Source organism: Oncorhynchus keta, unplaced genomic scaffold (assembly GCF_023373465.1).
Source record: "Oncorhynchus keta strain PuntledgeMale-10-30-2019 unplaced genomic scaffold, Oket_V2 Un_contig_24616_pilon_pilon, whole genome shotgun sequence".
NCBI lineage: Eukaryota > Metazoa > Chordata > Actinopteri > Salmoniformes > Salmonidae > Oncorhynchus > Oncorhynchus keta.
The window spans coordinates 613,180-636,322 of NW_026284007.1; the positions used below are offsets into that span (position 1 = coordinate 613,180).

Here is a 23,143-nt window from a genome sequence, read left to right on the forward strand (position 1 = left end):
CTTGAGAAAAACGGAAAGTATAGTTCCTCAAGTCAACTGTAATAGCTGTCAAAATGATCACATGTGGACTTGGTCAACCATAATAACAGAATGCAGCATCAGTACCAAGGAAATGTACTTGCGCAGTTCTCCTAAACTTGCATCTTATAGGAGGGTGTACCTCATCCACTTGAATTGTCTTGCATTGATTACATCTACAAATACAACTGTGCACACCAGAAGCACAAATAACGTCACTTCAATTACTTTCTTCACGTAAAAAGACCAAGATACACATTGCAAAGACTATCATTTTTGTTTTTAGGATTTTAGCTCACCCTATTTTAGAGCTATTATGGTAAAATCCATTACCGTGTTGCGCGGGAGCAGGACAAGTTGTGTAGGCTGCTTAGCTAGCTACGAATATAGTACTACTTTGGTAAGCATTTTACATTTTCTTCTAGGTAACACCATTCAGAATGTTTGTGAATATGATACTAACATACACATAATAGTATTCCTTTCTTAACGGTATGTATTAGTTCGTTTTGAACTCAGATCAAAGCTCGAAAGACAGCCCGCATGTTCATGTTGTCACCGGAAAATACTAGAATGTCGCGAAAAGGAAACATTGTATCTAAACACTAGGTAGCTACATTTTGACAAGCATGAAAATGTATCTATCTACATGTAAACATATGTAATGCCATGTTCATGGTTCGCGGGAGAATATCGGTGTTTGGAATGAAACTGGATTCGTCCACGTTTCTGTTTGTGTGCACGACCCGATGGGCTAATGCATGGGGGTAAGGGTTAGTGTCCTTGCTACATACCCACACTGTTATGCACGAATCATGCATTCTACAAGTCGGACACTTGTAGAATGGATTCGCAAATGAAATTGAATTCAGGTGTGCAATAGGTAGGTAGGTGCATGGTCCTGTAACATTTTTCCCAATTGGCTTTTTCGTAGGAGTTGATGCATTTCATCTAGCTGTTCTTACTGTGTATGTAGGCTAAAGTTGCATTCTGTTTGCACTGTGTAGATGATCTGTGTATTATTATTATAATATCAAATCACATCTAATGTGATTGGTCACATGTGTCAACAGAGTGTCGTACGTCGCAAGAAGAATGGCTCGGGATTACAAACCGGGTGACCTGATCTTTGCGAAGATGAAGGGCTACCCTCACTGGCCTGCCAGGGTAAGCCAATACACAATCACACAAGACAAGTTACTTCCATTTACCATAACGACGTATGTAGAGCTGGGCGAGATCGACAAAATCCATATCGCGATAAATTGCCTGAAATGATGCAATAACGATGCATTTACAATTACACCACATGTTTTCATGTATTATTCTTTTCAACTACTACTACTAGTTTGCTGATTGTAGCCATCAATTGTCCCATTAACAATCACTCATATTATCACAATTATTTCATTTCAAACTTCATATTTCTCTAGTATAGGCTACTTATCTTAATGAACGATATCAGCAAAATGCCTGTGAAAAGTGATGGGTATGGTCTGTGGATTATTTTTGGTTTATCGTCCCAGCTCTAACGTATAGTCACTTGTCTTATTTCATGGTATTATAGAGTTGTTACTTCCATTCTAAACACTTAATGCACTTGTTACACAGATAATTTGTCACATGGGGCATTTATTAAAGATGGATGTTTTGAATTGTCTGCCAACTTCATGACATGTACATACTAATGTACATACTAGGCTAATCAATTCACTACTCTTTCCCTTTCTACCAGATTAATGACTACTCTGATGGAGCTGTGAAGCCGGCCAACATGAAGTTTCCCATCTTTTTCTTTGGTACCCATGAAACGTAAGAAGTTAGCTACAGTAGTTCCCTTTGTCTCACCCATACACTATACTACAATACACTACACCCTCTATCTGAACAATACACCAGTACTTGATATTGGCATTGTGTACAATATACAAACTTCAGTTTGAGCACCAGAAAAGCATCTATGCATTGACTTTCCTCCTCTATTACAGTGCATTCCTAGGCCCCAAAGATATATATCCCTACCTGCCCAATAAAGAGAAGTATGCCAAGCCTAACAAGAGAAAGGGCTTCAACGAAGGCCTGTGGGAGGTTGAGAACAACCCAAAGGTGGAGCTGAATGGAGAGAAGGTTTGTTTTATCTCCTCTCTTTTGTCATGTTGCTCTGGTTCGTGTTCATTAGGGTACACAAACGGAAGACGGTATGCAACAGAAAGTGAATGTGAGCGTTCTCCCTGGCCTCAAAGCCATATGAAAAGTACTTTACGTATTTCTAAGCACCTCTAAGACGTACTGTATGATGCCTGTTAATGGTCTAGTTACTTTAGACAGAAACAAAAGTGGGGAGGATGAGGGGCCTAATCCGCGACCGTCTACGTTGCACGTTGAGAGTCGGGTCAGGGACAACTGTAGCATTTTAGCTAACCCATCAAATCTTATTTTATTTGTCACGTACACAGTTTACAGCAGGTATAAACGGTGCAATGAAATACATATGTGATAGCTCCCCAAACAATCGGTACATTAATCCATTTTCTTACATTTAGTGCCAAATGAACATGAACCTGGAGTTCTCTATGTTGGGGGTTGCCCTAATGGTTAAAGGGGCAATCTACTATTGCTACATCAATTTTTGAAGAATATAACTTATAAATGCCTCATGAGCTTAGTTCAAGTGTCATACCCCATCAGAACCCAGAATATAAGCTTGTTTAACTCAACATTTAAAAAAACTAAGTCAATGTAAACAAACACTGTATAGCTTCAAAATATGTGGTTAAATCTATCATTTGGATATCATGGATGGTCAGTCCTTGCATCCATAGTTCTGCCTATGAATGCAAGAGCAGTAATATTCTATTTCTCAAGGCCCATCCCTCAGCTGTTTACCAAAACAAGTGACGCCTTTTTGTTATTGTTTCAAATGTGGATTTCCCCTTTAAGGTTGGGTTTAGGGGTTAAAGTAGTCTGTTCCTCGGTCTCTGATTTAGGAATGTTTTTTTTTATTTTTAGTAACATGTTTTGGTTTTCTTTTATTAGCAAATGATGCTGTCGGATAACGTAACGGAGAAGGACTCTGACAGTAACCCGGAAGGGACGAGGAGGGAGATTATGAGAAGAGGAAGAAACCCAAAGTAGGCTAACTATTCTACCATCTACCTTAATTCATAGGTCATTATTTTTATATGGACTTTACTGTGTTATTCACGTGAACACCATAGAATTACTGACTAACCTCACTTTCTTGACAAGCACCACGCCTACGTAACATTAAATGCTGTGCGCTCTTGTACCAATGTGTCTGTCTGCTGTTGATGTTGTCTCCTTTTGCCAATGGTACCGTGCTTTGTGTCTTAATACCCCAGGAGGCAAATCTTGAATTGGCAAATGTTATTTGTGGGGTATATTACTAGTACTTGACCAGAGTTGTTTGTCCAAGCTGAATCCCAATTACGTGTGGAATTGTCTGGGAGCGAAGGACTGAAGTCAAGGGAGAGACGGGGCCCAACTTCTCTCTCTGTCTAGCTGTCAATTGGCCCCACTAAATAACTAACCTAACCCCCCCATACTCTGGGCCCTGTGTGTTTTGATATGGTTACACAGGTGTCGGGGGCTGAGAGTGAGGCTGGACAGGAGGAGGATGAGGAGGAGGATGGGGGCATGCAGGTCTCTGAACAGGGACAGCCCCAGGGCCAGGATGTACGTACTGTTGCATGATGGGATAGGTGACCCTCCCACCCCACTTAGGGAAAGCATGATGTGGCACCTGGTGACTTTCCTTTTATAGGTGGTGTTATTTTGTTCCTATTGCTAGGCAACCGTGTTAGCACGACTACCGTTGCAAAGCCTTAAGGTGATGGTTTGGAGCCGTATCCTCCCTCTGTTTCTTAGCTAGCCTGGTTTTTCTGTTGGTAACAATGGTATTTTGAGTGTTTTACAACTGTACCACTGAACTACAGGGCTATGGAGGGTTATTTCCCTGTAGTGAATGGTGAGAGGGCAGGGCAAAGAGAGAGGAGTTTTCAGTACCTGTGTTACAGCCTGTAAGTTTAATATACCATGGATATTGGTGTGATTGTGCCCTTAAAATAACCACTATTCTGCCCTTGAGTTGCGTTCCCATGCAAAACTAGACAGATAGCTAACAACTAAGTCTTCAATAAAACTCCCAAGGCGTGACTTTTCTTGAATGAATATATTGAAAACGTTTATGTTGTGAAACTGCAAAATACAGAAATGAATATACTTTAGTGTTCAATTCACACCGACATACTGTAGCTGTACATTAAACATTTGAAGTTGCATAAATACAAAGCACGCGCTACAGGTACCATGCATCTGGCATGATGCCAAACCATATAGCTAATTGTTAACCATATGGTAATTGCTCCTTTCATTGTTTCTAATAATGTATAACCATCTATGTAGAATAACAAAGCATATTACACTAGAAACAGTAACAAAACTACACAGTATTGTATATTTTACAATTCGTTTGCATGACGCATGAGCAAAAGTAATACAGCTAACGACATACATTAAAGGCATTGCAATTTGTGAGTAAATGCAACCAACATTGAAGCTGAAGCGTGACAAGAAATAACTACATTGAAAGACCTGCACCGTAGCGTTGTTTGGCTTCTTCTATGCGTGCAAAACAAATTCTGAACTTCCCGCTTTCTTGTTGTCTTTCTACGTACCAGAAAGCGCCAGGGGCAAATAACACCATTGAACACAATGAAAATCCAATTTAACCACATAAAATATCTGTTACCTTCTAACAGGATGGCAGCACAACCACTGTCGTTCATTCCTTGAACAAACCTGGGCTCTCACTATATGGGGATCACTTAAATGTTGTGTTTAGTGAGAGTGGTCATTCACCGTAAAAATGTAAATAAATGGGTAAATGTTTTGTGAATTAGATGTGGTATGTTAAATGTAATTTGCATGACCTGAATGCATGTTCCCTCCCTTTCCTTCCCACCTCCTAAAGGTTTGATGTACTAGACTGTTTTACTGACTCAGGCACTGAGGCCTGGTTGTTGATCAGTGGCACGTGCTGCTCCCCTCACTCCTTGTGGTGTTTTTATCCCTCACTCCTGTGGTGCTTTTAATGCTTTTAATTGGTGGGCTGAACTACAGCAATTTTATCAGTTTAAGAAACGATTTATGTTTTATTTTTGCATGGTATCTATGTCGCCTGGGAGAAAGGTGTTGCTCTCTTTGCGCCAATGACTGATCCTTCATTTGATAGGAACTGTCTAACTGGAAACTAGACTCTAACACGACTGTAGGTGTAATACCACAGTAATCCACTAGATGGCTGAAACACAACTTCCCCTATTTTATGGCAAGGACAGTTGGGAGGAATTATTACAACAATAGATGCAGTCAAATATATTGGCACTCCTTGCATGGTTTATATTGGCACTTTTGTATGATTTACTATTTATTCTAAAATAAGTTAGAGTTGAAAAAGATGTTGGTGTTTACACGTGTATTTGTTTGATTTTACAACTGTACATGACAAAAAATAAATACATTAAGATTTCTAACTTCAAAGTAAAATAATGGTTTGGATTAAATTGATCAAATTAATTTGTTTGGAGCCAATGATTCTTGTTTTTACTGTGTAATTTCTCACCTGTGCTAAGTTTCGTGTGCCTACAGGGTAAAAATAGCAATTTTATAGAAAAGCAGAACATTCTACTCCATTGCACTGCACTGCATTGTGAAGAGCAAAGTGTGCCAATCTATTTGACAGCCTCTCTATGTCTGTTTTTTTCTAGGACCCCACACCAAATGAATCTACAGACACTCCCAAACCCAAGAGAAGAAGGAAGAAAAAGGTATCCCATATCCTCATTTATAAACTGGGTGGTTCGAGCCCTGAATGCTGATTGGCTGACAGCCCAGCCGTGGTATATCAGACCGTATACCACGGGTATGACAAAATATTTTATTTTTACTGCTCTAATTATGTTGGTAACCAGTTTTTATAACAGCAATAAGGCACCTCTGGGGTTTGTGGTATACAGACAATATACCATTGCTAAGGGCTAAGTCCAGGCACTCTGTTGCGTCGTGGATGAGAACAGCCCATAGCCGTGGTATATTGACCATATACCACACCCCCCGGGCCTTATTGCTGAAGTATAACATGAATTCACCTAATCTAGACATAATACAACTTGTGAATCACCTTGAACCTAAACTCGCTGTCTTGTGTCTCTTGTCAGAGTGATGTAGAGGCTGACTCTGAGAAAGAGGACGCTGCCAACAGTCCCACATCCAGCCCTCTAGGTACAGTGTCTGTCAATGCAACCCTCTACCTTTCCCACTGTGTGCAAGACAGCAGACCTACCCCAGGCACTCTATTGTTTTGTCAAAGGGTAAAACAACAACCAAAGTCATGGAAAACAGCTTGCATAGTGCTCCTCTGTACTGGGACAGTAGTGTCCCCCCTCATTATGATAACTGATGATGACTCATAACTACAAACTCTATGACCTGTGTGTGTCCAGATGGAGAGGGCCCCACTCCTAAGAGGCGAGGCAGGAAGACCAAAGCTGAGAAGATGCTCCTACTCCAGCAGCAGGACCCCCAGGGCTCAGGCAGTGACATGTACAGTTGTGGTTAATGTGTCTGTCTTACCTGCTGTTATCTCCTGTAGAGGCCTCTTCAGCAGGCTTCTCCTTGTCCGCCTCCTGCTTCTTATCATCAGGACTGGGGTCGCTATTCATATTGTTATCTAGAGCAAGAGACATACAGACAGACAAGAAACACACAGAAATACATACAATATGAGCAAATGTATATTTACAAGAACAATAAATGTGTATTTTAAGAATTTCAGTTCTATACAATTTCAGTTCTATGTATCTAATAGAATCTCTATATGAGACCCATCTGCTGATTTTAAAGGATCCACTAGTAATCCGTCATCAACTGACTGTTTAATTGTCAGAAAAACAACAGTGGCTCACCACTACTGTAGCCACCATTGAGCAACATTGCTTTGACTTTCCTGGGTAAAAATAATTTAAAAGACGCTTTCCATTCAGGGACACTGCTGAGTCGGAGAGAAAGAGAAAGAGGACGCCGGAAGACAAGTCCAAGAGAGGAGAGGAGGAGAAAGAGGCTGACGGAGGAGAAAGAAGGAAGACAACAAAGGGAGAGAGTTGGAGGGGAAGATGCACCTGATGCTAAACGGAGGAGACGGGGACTAAAGAGGAGAGCTCCTGACTCAGAGAACCAGGAGGGTGTTCAACCAGACAAGGAAGCGTCCCAAATGGAACCCTAATCTTATATGCGGACACTACTATTGACCAGGGCCCAGGGAGAGAAAACCAAATAGGATTAGGGTGCCTTGGGGCTCTGGTCAAAAGTAGTAACCAGATTATTCTAATTTAGTTACTGCTTCACTATTACAGAGTGTGCCCTAAATAGGCTAGTGAAGCAGACGGTTACACAGTGAAACCATGTCATGACAAACGGTGCCAGCCAAGCATGTCTACATGTACATCCAATCAGCATCTCTTTCTCCACCCCGTTAACCATTAGAAGTTGGCAGCTATGCGGGAGACCGCAGCGCAGCAGCCCACTCTGACCGAGACAGGGGACAGACGATCGTCAACGACGTAAACCAGACGAGCAGAAAGAGTAAGGCAACCATCCGTCTTATCTATCTCCCAACACTCACCTTTAGTTTAGTACCCCACATCACTCCCCACAGGCCCACATCACTCCCACACAGGGGGCTCCACATCACCCCACGCAGGGGCTCCACATCACCCCACGCAGGGGCTCCACATCACCCCACGCAGGGGCTCCACATCACTCCCACACAGGGGCTCCACATCACTCCCACACAGGGCCTCCACATCACCCCCACACAGGGCCTCCTCACATCACCCCACACAGGGCCTCCACATCACCCCACACAGGGCCTCCACATCACCCGTCACAGGGCCTCCATCACCCCCACACAGGGCCTCCACATCACCCCACACAGGGCCTCCACATCATCCTCACAGGGCCTCCACATCACCCCACACAGGGCCTCCACATCACCCCACACAGGGCCTCCACATCACCCCACACAGGGCCTCCACATCACCCCACACAGGGGCCTCCACATCACCCCACACAGGGCCTCCACATCACCCCACATTAGGCCTCCACATCACCCCACACAGGGCCTCCACATCACCCCACACAGGGCTCCACATCACCCCATCACCCATCACCCCACAGGGCCTCCACATCACCCCACACTGGGCCTACATCACCCCACACTGGGCCTCACATCACCCCACACAGGGCCTCCACATCCTCCCACACAGGGCCTCCACATCCTCCCACACAGGGCCTCCACATCCTCCCACACAGGGCCTCCACATCTCCCACAGGGTCAGGGCCTCCACATCCTCCCACACAGGGCCTCCACATCCTCCCACATACCTCCACATCACCCCACATCCTCCACATCACCCCACACTGGGCCTCCACATCCCCCACACTGGGCCTCCACATCACCCCCACACTGGCCATCACCCCACATGTCACCATCACCCCCACACTGGGCCTCCACATCACCCCACACTGGGCCCCACATCACCCCACACTGGGGGCCTCCACATCACCCCCACACTGGGGCCTCCACATCACCCCACACCGGGCTCCACATCACCCCACACTGGGCCTCCACATCCCTGTTATGTAAGATGGCACAGTGATGCCATCTGTTGGTAAATGTTCATTACTGCAACTCATGTGTTTTGCTGGTGTGCTTGAGACACCGGATGGATTGTGATGTACTGAACAAGACTGGGTTACTCAGATCAATGCCTCTGTCTCGTCATTTCACATTCAAACATGAGTCGGGTAACTGACTCATGCTGCGAAATTAGAGTCACCTGTTCTGGTTTACCAAACAAATGCTTATTTGAGTTATATTTCGCCGGAATTGGCCTTAGCTAGAGTGAGTTTGCTAGTTAGCTTCAGTGTTGTTAGCACCGGTTAGACATGGCAGCAAACATTCCCCTCCTGCCGTTATGAAGCTCAGCGGAGATTGGAGCACGAACTGGGATACGTTTAGAGGTGAATGGGAGGACTATGCGCTAGCAATGGGACTTCTGGAAAAGGAAGATGAGGTAGTGGCTGCCACTTTGAGGACTATAATGGGAACTGAATGCCGACACGTATACAAACACAACCTGAACCTAACAGCAGCTCAACAAGGTAACGCTGCAGCTATTCTTGATGCTCTTAAACATTACTTTACGCCATCAAAGAACGTCATCTACGAGCGTTATGTTTTCGGTCGTTGCAAACAGGAGGACGGGGAGTCCACTGACAGCTTTGTCACTAGGTTAAGGGAAAAGGCAGCTACATGAGACTATGGTGCTTTAAGAGATGAAACTGATCATGACTGATTGTGCTTGGCATAACTGATGATGGCACCACAGACGCTTGCTGAGAGAACGTGACCTGACGCTGGCCTTGGCAGGAGACATGCCGTGCAGCAGAGCTACTGATGTACGGATGAGGTCCATGGACCTAGAAAGGAAACATATGGACAATGTCAATGCTACATTCAGGCAGCCAGTAAAGAAATTCCCCTTTGCCACAGCCATGCTAATACTACAGCCAACTTGCAGTAGACAACCCCAATACATGCCGATATTGTGGCATTTGTCATGGACGAGGAAAACACCCAGCCTATGGAAAATATGCATATCCTGTGGTACAGCTAATCACTTCGGCAAGGGTCTGCATGAAAGCAAGAGAAAGGAGGGTAAAGCACTCCATGGAAACAAACACAGATGAAGGGAACGACAGCACAGAGGATGTATATGCTAGCGAAGATAGCAGTGAGGGCAAAGGACAAAGTGGTTTGTCACTCTGCTACTTAATAATAAACCATAGCAATGCCAGCTAGATTCAGGGGCCACATGCAACGTTATGAGCCTTAAAGACAAAAGGAGGCTCGCGCCCAGAGACAAACTCACACAGAGTAGCACCAAGCTGAAACTGTATTCAGGCCAGTTCATGACCTCCTTTAGGCCTGTTTGTGACAGAGTGTGTTTTACGTGGCCAGAAACACACCCTTGAGTTTGAAATAGTTGAGCCATTAGTGTCATCACAGCCATTAGTGTCAGGTTCTACATGCGAGCGCCTTGGGCTTATTAACTTCACCATCCCAGCTGATCTTAACATTATAGACAAAGTCCAGGCTGGGCCCCTGAGCAAGGAGACACTCCTAAGCAAGTACCATGATGTCTTCAACGCACCGGCATTCGCCTCTCGGACACTCACCCCAACAGAGCAGAACTATGCCCAGATAGAGAAGGAGTGCCTCAGCATTGTGTTTGCATGCCAACGCTTCCACCACTACCTGTACGGGCAGAGACAGATCACAAGCCCCTTACTGCTATATTCAGCAAGCCTCTCCTGAATGCCCCAAAACGACTGCAGAGCATGCTACTGGCCCTACAAAACTACAACCTCAAGGTGGTGTGTAAGCCAGGGCCAGAGATGTATGTGAGTGACACGCTCAGCAGGGCTACTGCATCAGGCACTCACACACGCTCCATGCATGAACAACACGCAGTGTGCAGCTTACAAACAGAGCAAGTGGATGTTGAACACATCAACCAGACTGACTACCTCAATGTTACGGACCAGCGCCTTATACAAATCAGACAGCACACAGACAGGGACGGGCAACTCCAGGCATTGAGGTCTGTGATTCTGATGGGCTGGCCCGACTGCAGGGAAGAAACTGCTTTAGCCGTCAGAGAATATTGGCCAGTCAAAGAGGAGCTCAGTGTTCTTATTCCCCGGTCTCTGCGCCCTGAGATGTTGGCGCGCGTGCAGTCAAGTCACATAGGAGGTGAGGCCTGTTACAGACAAGCACGTGACACACTGTATTGGCCAGGAATGCAGAGTGAAATCAAAGACTATGTCAGTAAATGCACAATCTGCAATGAATATGCCATTGAGCAACAGAGAGAGACGATGATGTCCCACGAGCTACCAATGCGCCCCTGGCAGATAGTACGTCTAGATCTCTTAAGACTTTCTGCTGGTAGTCGATCATTACTCAGACTTTTGGGAGATCGACCTCCTCCCCGACCTCTCAGCAGAGACAACGATCAAATGCTGCAGGGCTCAGTTTGCCCTCTATGGCCAGCCAGATAGGGTAATTTCAGACAATGGACCCCAATTCTCCGGAGTTGAGTTCTGAACATTTGCTGCAGGATGGGAATTCGAGCACGTCACTTCATCACCACGAAACCCAAAAGCTAATGGGAAGGCGGAGTCCGCAGTAAAAATCGCAAAAAAACTCTGCAAAAAGTCTCTGCGAGAGGGCAAAGATGCCTGGAAAGCAATCCTGCAGTGGCGCAATACCCCGACAGAAGGCATGGATAGGCAGCCCGGCCCAGCGCCTCATGGCACGGCGCTTAAAAGCAGCTCTGCCAGTAGCCAGCACTCTCCTGGAGCCATGTGTGGTGACAGACGTGCTGGTGAAGCTACGTCACAGAAGACAGGTCTCCAAGTTCATCTATGACAAATCAGCAAACGACTTACCTGAGCTCAGGGTGGGTGAAACGGTGCGAATAAAGCCCCTACCAGGGGACCGGACAGGCCTCTGGAGACTCGGATCATGTGTACAGAAAGTAGCACCACGCTCCTACTTGGTCGAAGTGAATGGATCACTGTACCGTCGTAACAGGGTTGACCTTCGGATTGCTGAGCCAGCACCTACTCAGAACCTTGATGGTCAAATGGGACGCATGACAAAAGACAGAACCCCAGCAAGTCACATGGGGCCTGAGGCACTGGGCGAAGAGCCAGGGGATCACCGGTCGGCCGCTCCCTCGCCCATCAATACTCCCTTTAGACAGTCAGGTGACACGCCTGTGCGGGGACCCGCAGTCCTCGCAGACAAGCCCCCTGTCTTTTCACGCTGTGGGCATCTGTCCCAGCCACCAAAAATACTTAATCTGTAGGTTTCCCATCAGACATTGTTGACAGAGATAAAAGTGAAGAGAATATCAAAATGTGCTGTTGTTACCTGAGAAAAAAAAATGCTGGTGTGCTTGAGATACCCGGATGGATTGTGATGTACTGAACAAGATCGGTTACTCGCAACAATGCCTCTGTCTTCAAACAATCCCCCCCACGGGGGCTCCACATCCCCCCATGGAGGCTCCACCCCCCCCCACACACACACACACACACACACACACACACACACACACACACACACACACACACACAGGGGCTCCACATCCCCCCACACGGGGCACCACATCCTGCTGGCGCTGGGCAGAAGTCTCCATAAAAACACTCTGGGTCTGGATGGGGTGGGAATTGGGTTCCCTGTTCTGTACATCCATCTCAAATGATCTCCAGTTGATATGTTGATGATGGAATTTTCCAGTGGTGCTACTCTTAAAATGACTGGCAGTTCTGTGTGTGTGTGTGTACACGTGTGTACGTGTGAGGTTTTTGGTAAGTCATTTGCATGTGAACTTCAAATTGAAATGGACACATGACCTGAGTTGATTTGGTGCGTTAATGGTCTTCTGTGTTTCAGAGCAAAACAAAGATGATGGAAACAAAGTGGATGAAAGGAAAGGAGACAAGAAGAAAGGTGACTACTTGCGCTACTTGTCCTCTGTCAAGATAGATCAACTCTGGCTTTCATGAACAAATCATGACCGATGTCGGTTTTTGTTTCCTTCATGCAGAGATATCGATAGAATCGAGGCTGCAGAGGTTGCATGGAGAAATCAAAATCTCCCTCAAGATTGACAACCCAGTAAGTTGCCCTAAAAGACTGCCCTAAATCTAGACCTTGCCTTCTACAGAGCCCTTACTCAAGAGACAATCAATTATTTACTTCACCAGAGTCATTTTACACACTCACTTTTTGCAGAAGAAGAAGCTTTCAAATCATTCTAGGTTTTAGTTGGGAGACAGTTTAATGGATCCTCCTAGCCTAGCCATTGTAAGCTGAAGGGTGGTTTTGTTTGACATTTGTGGCTGTCACACTGAAGCCAGAGTCTAGTTGAACCTTATGACCTGTGATGGATTCAGGTCTTCAGAGCAGACAAGTTCACTGAGTAAAGCATCAGGTTTTTGTCTGGGTTTACATGAGGCTGAAAGAAAAAGAAGCTGCTCTTTTTGGTTAGACCGAGGTGAAGTTATTATGCAATGGTATAAGTACATTTCAAGTTGAATGTTTTGTGTGTCCGTCTATTGCAACGGATGGCTCTTCTGCTACTCTTAACCTTCAACCCCACCCAGACAACACCAACAATACCATATTTATGGGGGCATCTAATCCCATTTTGTATTGGTCACATGCGCCAAATACAACAGTGAAATGCTTACGAGCCCATTCCCAACACTGCAGAGTTAAAAAGTAAGACCAATATTTGCCAAATAAAATGGTAACACAATAAAAACAAATAAGGAGTTTATACAAGGAGTACCCGTGTGGACAGGGGGAACACTAGTTGTCATTGAGTTCACGTGACCTCTTGACACCTTCCTGACTGTTACCAGATGTATTTCTGGGTGACATTTAATATGCCATTTAGCAGATGTTTTTATCCTGGTGATTAGTTATGTCCATTATGCCCAGTCAACACATACCTTCTCAAATGGGCAAACGGCTATATTAGTGACACAGCCTGCAGCTATATTAGTGTCAAACCAGCAGCTATATTAGTGTCAAAACCAGCAGCTATATCAGTGACAAAACCAGCAGCTATATTAGTGTCAAAACCAGCAGCTATATTAGTGTCAAACCAGCAGCTATATTAGTGTCAAAACCAGCAGCTATATTAGTGTCAAAACCAGCAGCTATATTAGTGTCAAAACCAGCAGCTATATTAGTGTCAAAACCAGCAGCTATATTAGTGTCAAACCAGCAGCTATATCAGTGACAAAACCAGCAGCTATATTAGTGTCAAAACCAGCAGCTATATTAGTGTCAAAACCAGCAGCTATATTAGTGTCAAACCAGCAGCTATCAGTGACAAAACCAGCAGCTATATTAGTGTCAAAACCAGCAGCTATATCAGTGACAAAACCAGCAGCTATATTAGTGACACAACCATCAGCTATATCAGTGACAAAAACCAGCAGCTATATTAGTGACACACCCAGCAGCTATATCAGTGACAACCAGCAGCTATATCAGTGACACAACCAGCAGCTATATCAGTGACAAAACCAGCAGCTATATCAGTGACAAAACCAGCAGCTATATCAGTGACAAAACCAGCAGCTATATCAGTGACAAAACCAGCAGCTATATTAGTGACACAACCAGCAGCTATATTAGTGACAACCAGCAGCTATATCAGTGACAAAACCAGCAGCTATATTAGTGACACAACCAGCAGCTATATCGGTGACAAAACCAGCAGCTATATTAGTGTCAAAACCAGCAGCTATATTAGTGTCAAAACCAGTAGCTATATTAGTGTCAAAACCAGAAGCTATATCAGTGACAAAACCAGCAGCTATATTAGTGTCAAAACCAGCAGCTATATTAGTGTCAAAACCAGCAGCTATATTAGTGTCAAAACCAGCAGCTATATCATTGACAAAACCAGCAGCTATATTAGTGTCAAAACCAGCAGCTATATTAGTGTCAAAACCAGCAGCTATATTAGTGTCAAAACCAGCAGCTATATTAGTATCAAACCAGCAGCTATCAGTGACAAAACCAGCAGCTATATCAGTGACAAAACCAGCAGCTATATTAGTGACACAACCATCAGCTATATCAGTGACAAAAACCAGCAGCTATATTAGTGACACACCCAGCAGCTATATCAGTGACAACCAGCAGCTATATCAGTGACACAACCAGCAGCTATATCAGTGACAAAACCAGCAGCTATATCAGTGACAAAACCAGCAGCTATATCAGTGACAAAACCAGCAGCTATATCAGTGACACAACCAGCAGCTATATCAGTGACAAAACCAGCAGCTATATTAGTGACACAACCAGCAGCTATATTAGTGACAACCAGCAGCTATATCAGTGACAAAACCAGCAGCTATATTAGTGACACAACCAGCAGCTATATCGGTGACAAAACCAGCAGCTATATCAGTGACACAACCAGCAGCTATATCAGTGACAAAACCAGCAGCTATATCAGTGACAAAACCAGCAGCTATATCAGTGACACAACCAGCAGCTATATCAGTGACAAAACCAGCAGCTATATTAGTGACACAACCAGCAGCTATATTAGTGACAACCAGCAGCTATATCAGTGACAAAACCAGCAGCTATATCAGTGACACAACCAGCAGCTATATCGGTGACAAAACCAGCAGCTGTATCGGTGACAAAACCAGCAGCTGTATCGGTGACAAACCAGCAGCTGTATCGGTGACAAAACCAGCAGCTGTATTGGTGACAAAACCAGCAGCTGTATTGGTGACAAACCAGCAGCTGTATTGGTGACAAAACCAGCAGCTGTATTGGTGACAAAACCAGCAGCTGTATTGGTGACAAAACCAGCAGCTGTATTGGTGACAATACCAGCAAAAGTTATGACCAATTTCAGTTAACTTACTGATTTTAAATGGAATTGACCCCAGCCTTGCACTATACAGTTATTGTTTGGGGGGGTTAGACCTTTTGTATTTTTGTCTAATAGGCTGTTACTCACCTGGTTGAAGAAGATATAAATAGTTTTGTCTCGTGTGTGTAGGATGTGAAGAAGTGTCTGGTGGCGTTGGATGAGCTGGGCATGCTGCAGGTCACCACCCAGCACCTGCAGAAACACTCAGAGCTCATTGCAACACTCAAAAAGGTAACGTCTCTGTCAGAGCTGCCCCTCTACATACACACACACACACACACACACACACTTAGTTCCCAATGCCTTTTGTTTCACCATAAACCACGTACCAATCATTATGCTAGTCCTCCACACAGCTGCTGTGTCCTGAGTTAATGTTGAAGTGTGAATGTCACCAAAAGTGTCCCAGAATGCATGTGCTGACCCACACTGCTGGGGTTGAGGTAGAGCTTCCCCTACATAGACTCACCTGCTGCCACTTGGCCCTCTCCTTCTGCTTAGGTCATAGACTCACACCTACTGCCACTTGGCCTCTCCCTTCTGCTTAGGTCATAGACTTACACCTGCTGCCACTTGGCCCCTCTCCTTCTGCTTAGGTCATAGACTCACACCTACTGCCACTTGGCCCTCTCCTTCTGCTTAGGTCATAGACTCACACCTACTGCCACTAGGCCCTCTCCTTCTGCTTAGGTCATAGACTCACACCTACTGCCACTTGGCCCTCTCCTTCTGCTTAGGTCATAGACTCACACCTGCTGCCACTTGGCCTCTCCTTCTGCTTAGGTCATAGACTCACACCTACTGCCACTTGGCCCTCTCCTTCTGCTTAGGTCATAGACTCACACCTGCTGCCACTTGGCCCTCCTTCTGCTTAGGTCATAGACTCACCTGCTGCCACTTGGCCCCTCTCCTCTGCTTAGGTCATAGACTCACACCTGCTGCCACTTCTGGCCCTCTCCTTCTGCTTAGATCATAGACTCACACCTGCTGCTTCTTGGCCCTCTCCTTCTGCTTAGGTCATAGACTCACACCTACTGCCATGGCCCTCTCCTTCTGCTTAGGTCATAGACTCACACCTGCTGCCACTTGGCCCTCTCCTTCTGCTTAGGTCATAGACTCACACCTGCTGCCACTTGGCCCCTCCTTCTGCTTAGGTCATAGACTCACACCTACTGCCACTTGGCCCTCTCCTTCTGCTTAGATCATCACATAAGAGTACATAAGAACATCTGCTAATTGTATGCAACTGTGGGTGCATGTTTATATGTTCATGCATACTTTATACCCCATGTACATGCTGCTCTTTGTTGCCAGATCTGGGGATTTATTAAGTGAAATGCTATTGATATTCTAATAATAATAATATATGTCCTTTAGCAGACTCTTTTACCCAAAGCAACTTATTCATTTGTGCATACATTTTACATTTGACATACGCTATGCTCTACCAACCTGAGCTACAGAGGACCAGCTATATCTCCTGTATTTACTGTCTGTTCTCCATGGGTGAGCAGATCCGGAGGTTCAAGGCCAGCCAGGACATCATGGACAAGTCCACCATGCTGTACAACAAGTTTAAGAGCATGTTTCTGCTGGGGGAGGGGACCAGCTGCTCAGCCAGGTGCTCAACAAGTCCATAGCAGAGCAGAAGCAGCAGGAGGAGGCCAGGAAGGGAGCCCAGAAGAAGGCTGAGCGGGCCCAGGGAGAACAACACAGGTACTGTGAGGAGAGGGACTGGGGCTCTGTTCCTATATACACACTGGCAAGCTGCATACTAGTGAACTTAGTAAAGCCAAGAGTTGTGCTTTGAAGAAGGCTGAGCAAGTCAGGGAGAACAACACAACAATGGGAGTGTAGGAGTGGGACCGGGACCGGGGGTCTTGTGGAGTGGGAGATAAGTAATAAATGTAAGGGAGGTGGTTTTGGCACATTACTGACTGTATGTCTGGACCTAGAGCTAAACCCAAGGCTTTAGCTCAGTGGGCTAATGTAATTGGAGTCGTGTGGTTGATACCTGATCACTCACAAAAGCTGGGTTTAGAAGTTGTCCAAAAGCACTGGTCTCAGATCAGATTAGCTACAGAATCCTTCAGAAATATGAAGAAATATTACCCAGTATCTGTGGTTAGGGTCAACGCCCCTACATATTCCTCCTCGGGAATCTGATAGAAATCCTAGATGTGATGAGCGTCAACTCATCAAACATGACACATTCAGAAGGATGTGTGTCTTCCTCAGTGTTCTGCAATGCTCATTGTGTGGCCTGTGACATATCCTGTGAATTTCTGTCCATAAGACTAATTGTTTGGGGAGAAACTCCTCACCAGCCAGTATAGAGAAAGGCCAAACCGACTCTGAGACTTAACAGATCTGTGCCCTTTGTTTAGAATGTTTTAGTAATGACATTTTTTACATAAACAATTACTGTGGGAACATATTGTGATGAAAGATAAACACTCACTTAGTATAGGTAGTTACGTGTCTGCTCTTGGCTCAATGCCAACTTGTGATATGCACACAAATCTGATTTTTGCATAAGTCAGGCAGTGTTATCATTAGGAGAATTATCTCAGATTCTAGTTATGCCCACATATCGTATTATGATTGGACACTGTATTTAATCAGTTATGGTGGGCTGGATCCAAACTGGAAATACACACAACTTTTGCATAAATCGTCATGTTGTCAATGGGAGATTCATTGGAATGAAAATTGGCGTGAGCATTGTGCATTCATCCCTGTATGAAAAGAGTGTTGTCTACTGATCATATAGGCTTTGGTGTTCTGGCCACGTCATTGGCCACCCTTTATGACCGGTTAGGCCACTCGTGTAGACTAAAGCCCTGTTCACACTGCAGGCCTTAATGCACAAATCGGTTTTGAATACTGACTGTCCAAATGGCAAGTTTACATGTGACCAAATTTGGATATGTGTGTGTTCAGACAAGTCATTTTCTGACTTGGCTACGCTAGTTGTCATAGTAACGACGGGTGGTGTTGATTGGTGGTGGTGCTTCCTAGCACTCCATTTATTTTACCTTTTATTTAACTAGGCAAGTCAGTTAAGAAAAAAATATTATTTTCAATGACGGCCTAGGAATGGTGGGTTAACTGCCTTGTTCAGGGGCAGAACGACAGATTTGTACCTTGTCAGCTCAGGGGCTACGCTGCCGCCCCAAGTGTAGCAAGCTAAGGTGACAACAACGCCTGCCATGGACATTTCCCAGTTGCTTTCAATGTTCAAAATCAGTTTTAGGGTCATGAAATCTGGTCAGCAGGTTATTGTCATGCAAAGACTGGCGGTCTCACGGTAAATGACCGTTAATTAACAAACACCTTCAGCATCTCCATGCCTCCTCACATACAAGCTGCTGAGTCGCCCCTTTGGAACATCTACATTTAACAAAAAGTCTAAATCAATTTAATGTACACCATCGCAATAAGTCCATGTATTTTAGTGAGGTCTAAAGAAACATTATGATATGAAGAAAAGGTATTTCAGAACAACAGGACATGAGTCGGCCAGGCTACTGTAGGCCTATGTTATCTGGCTATGCTCCATGCCATGGGCTTGATAATATAGAAGTCCCATCACATTATTTTATGTTATGATTTTATAGTAAGAAGAATATATTGAACTTAGCTGCATCAAATAGAAAGTATATTTCTCCCATTACGGAGCGAGAGCACATATGAAGTATGTATGTTGAGCATAAAGTGACCATTTGAAACAGGTATGTTAGATTTAGAGTTATTTGGGAACTTTAGTTGTGAATGATGCAAACATTAGAATGCCTTAGAAATCAGATCGTATATGGTCTGGATGATCCGACTGACTGTAAGCTGTTGTTGATTTGAAAAAGTATTTTGAAAAAGCTTGCATTCTGTTCCTGGCCTCAGGCTGCACAGCTGTTCTCTCATCAACTGATCATATTTTCAACCATCAAACTATTCTCAATTTAGTCTGGTCTTTACCAAAAATGTAACATTTGTTTCGATGAATGGCCCATTTATCAAATGGGGGGACGTAATCTGTCTGCACTCGAATAGTGAGTGGAGGCCGCGCTTTCCACCAGCCCGTTTTGTGAGCTACTTGGGGTTTATAGCCAGCATGTGCTTAATATGAGCAGCTGAGAAATAAATATAAGAATATTTATTTCACCAAGCGTGTCACCCAATTAATTATGAACATTCCGTATTACAAGGCTATTCAAAATGAAATCAAATTCACTAGTTGCAGGTTAACTGTGAGCCGACCTCCACAATCGGTGAACCAACAGCATGGCCTAGGCCTGTACGTTCTCTCCCAGACTCATGGTATACATGTTGGAGTGTAGCAGCAGCTCCAGTCCATCCATTATGCATAATAATACAGTCCACACTGAAAAGCAATTACTATCATTTGTATAGAGTAGACCAATTATGTACCAAATACATCTTAAATCAGTTTTGTTTTTCTACCATGTGTAATATGCAGTAGGCGTATGTATTTGATAACATCTTAATTCCATTTTCTTTTTGGGGGATCTGGGCTCATGCATCAGCTCCAATATGCTTATGGGAGTTTTGAATGAATCATCACCTTAGAAAGAACTGTCCAACTATGTTTTACACTGTTCAAATGAATCATCACCGTGAGGTGCATTTTAAAAGTAAGATAGGGCTACTGTTTTGATAAGTGCTTGATGTGATTTTCAAATTGTATTTGCATTGACATCAGAGTGGTTAGCGGGACAATTGAGCCCCGAGTAAGCAGGCCATTAGGACCTGATGGTAGTTAGCAAGTTGGGTACTACCAAAGAATGTCCACAGTGCATCAAAGGAGATGACCATGGACGGTTACGTGGAATCTTACTGCGGTCATGACTCGTGACTGGCGGTAATATGAGTGACCCCTGGTAAAAACACCCTTTTAAAGTTTCAAAGTATATGATCCAACTTTGAAAAGGAGTCCTTTTTGGCTAGCCACAGCAGTCAATTAGCTAGCTGTTTAGCTCTCTAGCACATTCACTCATTTGTTTGTAAACAATTAACAAAATAGTTAGCTACCACTTGTTCTTGCAAAACTGTCAAGAGTATCAGCAAGCAACAAGATATGCCTAAAAACAGTCTTAAAAACACTTGAGAGAAAATAAATCAGATTTGAATCTAATTTCAAACCACATACAAAGGTGATTTGAAATGTGACTTGAAATATCAGATTCATGTGATTTTTTTTTTTTTTGGTTCAGACTGCAGGAAAAATACCAGATTATAATCAGGTATGCAAAAAAATGGATTTGAGTAAAATGCCCCAGCAGCCTTACCACCATAGAATTAAATTTCTGTGATCCTATAACTTGTCAGACTATGACCAGTCTGTAGGCATTATGCCCTTTTTTACGACGGGCCCCGTAAGTATTAACATGACCAGGAGGGTTGTGTTCTAGTCGGGACCTACATCCGTACCATTTAGCCACACCTCAGATAAGCATCTCTATGAAACAGGCATTTCCAATGGATAGAAAATCAGATGAGTCTCCGCCTGGCCCAGATATAGGCATGAGCGTATCACATGTCATCCCCTCCTAACTCCTACATGAGATTTCAGATTTGGGGTTGTAAAAGGAGAGCTGGAAAAAAAATGTATGTCTGGACAAGAAGATGGTTGTCTGTTTGGATTATTAATGCAGGCTGAAAGTGTGTGTCTGCGTCTGTTCCTGACGTGTGTGACGCTTGCTCTAGATAACAATATGAATGGCGACTCCAGTCCTGATGATAAGAAGCAGGAGTCGGACAAGGAGAAGCCTGCTGAAGAGGCCTCTACAGGTGATAACAGCAGGTAAGACAAACAGATGGACTGTTGGACGGATAGACCGACAGGGGCCAATAAGTTCTGGGTGTTTGGAGGTCTGTGCTTGCTCACAAGACTTCACCAATCCTACATGTTCCTTAGGCCGTTGGCGAATGTCCTCCATCTCACTCTCTCTTTGGGCCTGAGTAGGTTTCATGAACAAGAAGTCCTAAACCAAGCAAATTTTCAAAGTATCCGTATTTTGTCAATTTGCTAGTTACATCCCCATTTTGTGTTTGTATAACTTCTATAAACTTTCTTAACAGCGCTGTGCTAGTTGCTGTCCCATTTTCTAATCCCTTTGCCGGCAGTGTAGTGAAGGCCCAAGAGGAAACCAACTGATGAAGAAACATCTGACTGACAAAACTGAAGGGGATGTTGGTGCTGCTGACCTGAGTCCTGACTGATCTGATCCCACCCACACTAGTCCAAACACCACCAATGAGGTCCTGTTGCTTTGACATGTTGTACAAATCCAGGCTCTTCTCTGGTCTGAACACCCACAGAGCAGTGTCTTCCAAAGTCCTATTTTAGATTTCATTTATGATGAATGCATCCACTGTGGCTGTTTTTTAAACTGATGGTAGTAAAAGTGGTTCCACAAGGAAAATATGTTTAACAAATTCTTATTTTCAATGACAGCCTAGGAAAAGTGGGTTAACTGCCTGTTCAGGGGCAGAACCTTGTCAGCTCGGGGTTTAAACTTGCAACCTTCCGGTTACTAGTCCAACGCTCTAACCAATAGGCTACCCCAATAATACAAAATTTGACAGTGTCATGGCAAAAATGGAGTGGCACAAGGAAGCTTTATAGTCTGTTTTAAAATCACGTAACGTTTGACATCGCAAGATCTTGCAGTTCAACTCTGAATTATACGGTAGTTACTGGTAGGAGTCTTTATTACTAGTTTAGTAAAATGTACTTAATACTGACCAATATTACTCTGGGTAGGTGCACATTTTGTTCTTGCACAGAAAGGAAATACTACTTGTGTGCCAAAGTTCTTTCTTCCACTCACACACCCAAGTTTAAATGTCTGTCTGTTGTAAATAAGAGTATTTTTGTGCCTGTCTGAAAGCCTGTTTAGCCTCCTTTGTAATAAAGCATTGGTTCAATAACCATTTGTCGGTAACTACAAATTGATATTCAGTTATTGTTTGAAACATTAGTACTCATTTTTAGATGTGGTTAAATATTGGCACCCTTGCATGATCACTTCCTTCAAAAATACATTTAAATTAACTTATTTACACTTCACAGGACCAAATCGAAATTAATATTTTTCACGTAAGTCAAATGGCCTAGACAAGCTTATTCAAAATTCATTAATTTGGAGGCAATGAGTCTCATTAAGTCATTTGTCACCTGTAGTAAGTTGCAGGTGCCTACAGGGTAAGAGAAAGCAGAACATTCTGCTCTACTGCAAAGTACAAGTGGCGCCAATATAATTGACCTCATCTGTACGCATTCAAATAAATTGCTTCTATCAATGGTACTGTGTCAAGTCGACGGTCAATCTTTCACAGGTCACACGGAAACTGTTAGCCTCAGATCTGAGCTTTCCGGTCTAAAATGGCCATCATTAGCTTAAAAGATCGGTTAAGATTATTCCATTGAAGTGTTTTGAATCAAGACGTTGCTAGAGTGCCCTTCCAAGTCACCA

The 23,143-nt window shown here is 44.1% G+C and overlaps 1 pseudogene; it reads left to right on the plus strand.

The window, feature by feature from the left end:
• The first annotated feature begins 270 nt into the window (after positions 1 to 270).
• On the plus strand, positions 271 to 22,612 carry LOC118381994 (PC4 and SFRS1-interacting protein-like; annotated as a pseudogene).
• The last annotated feature ends 531 nt before the right edge of the window (positions 22,613 to 23,143 follow it).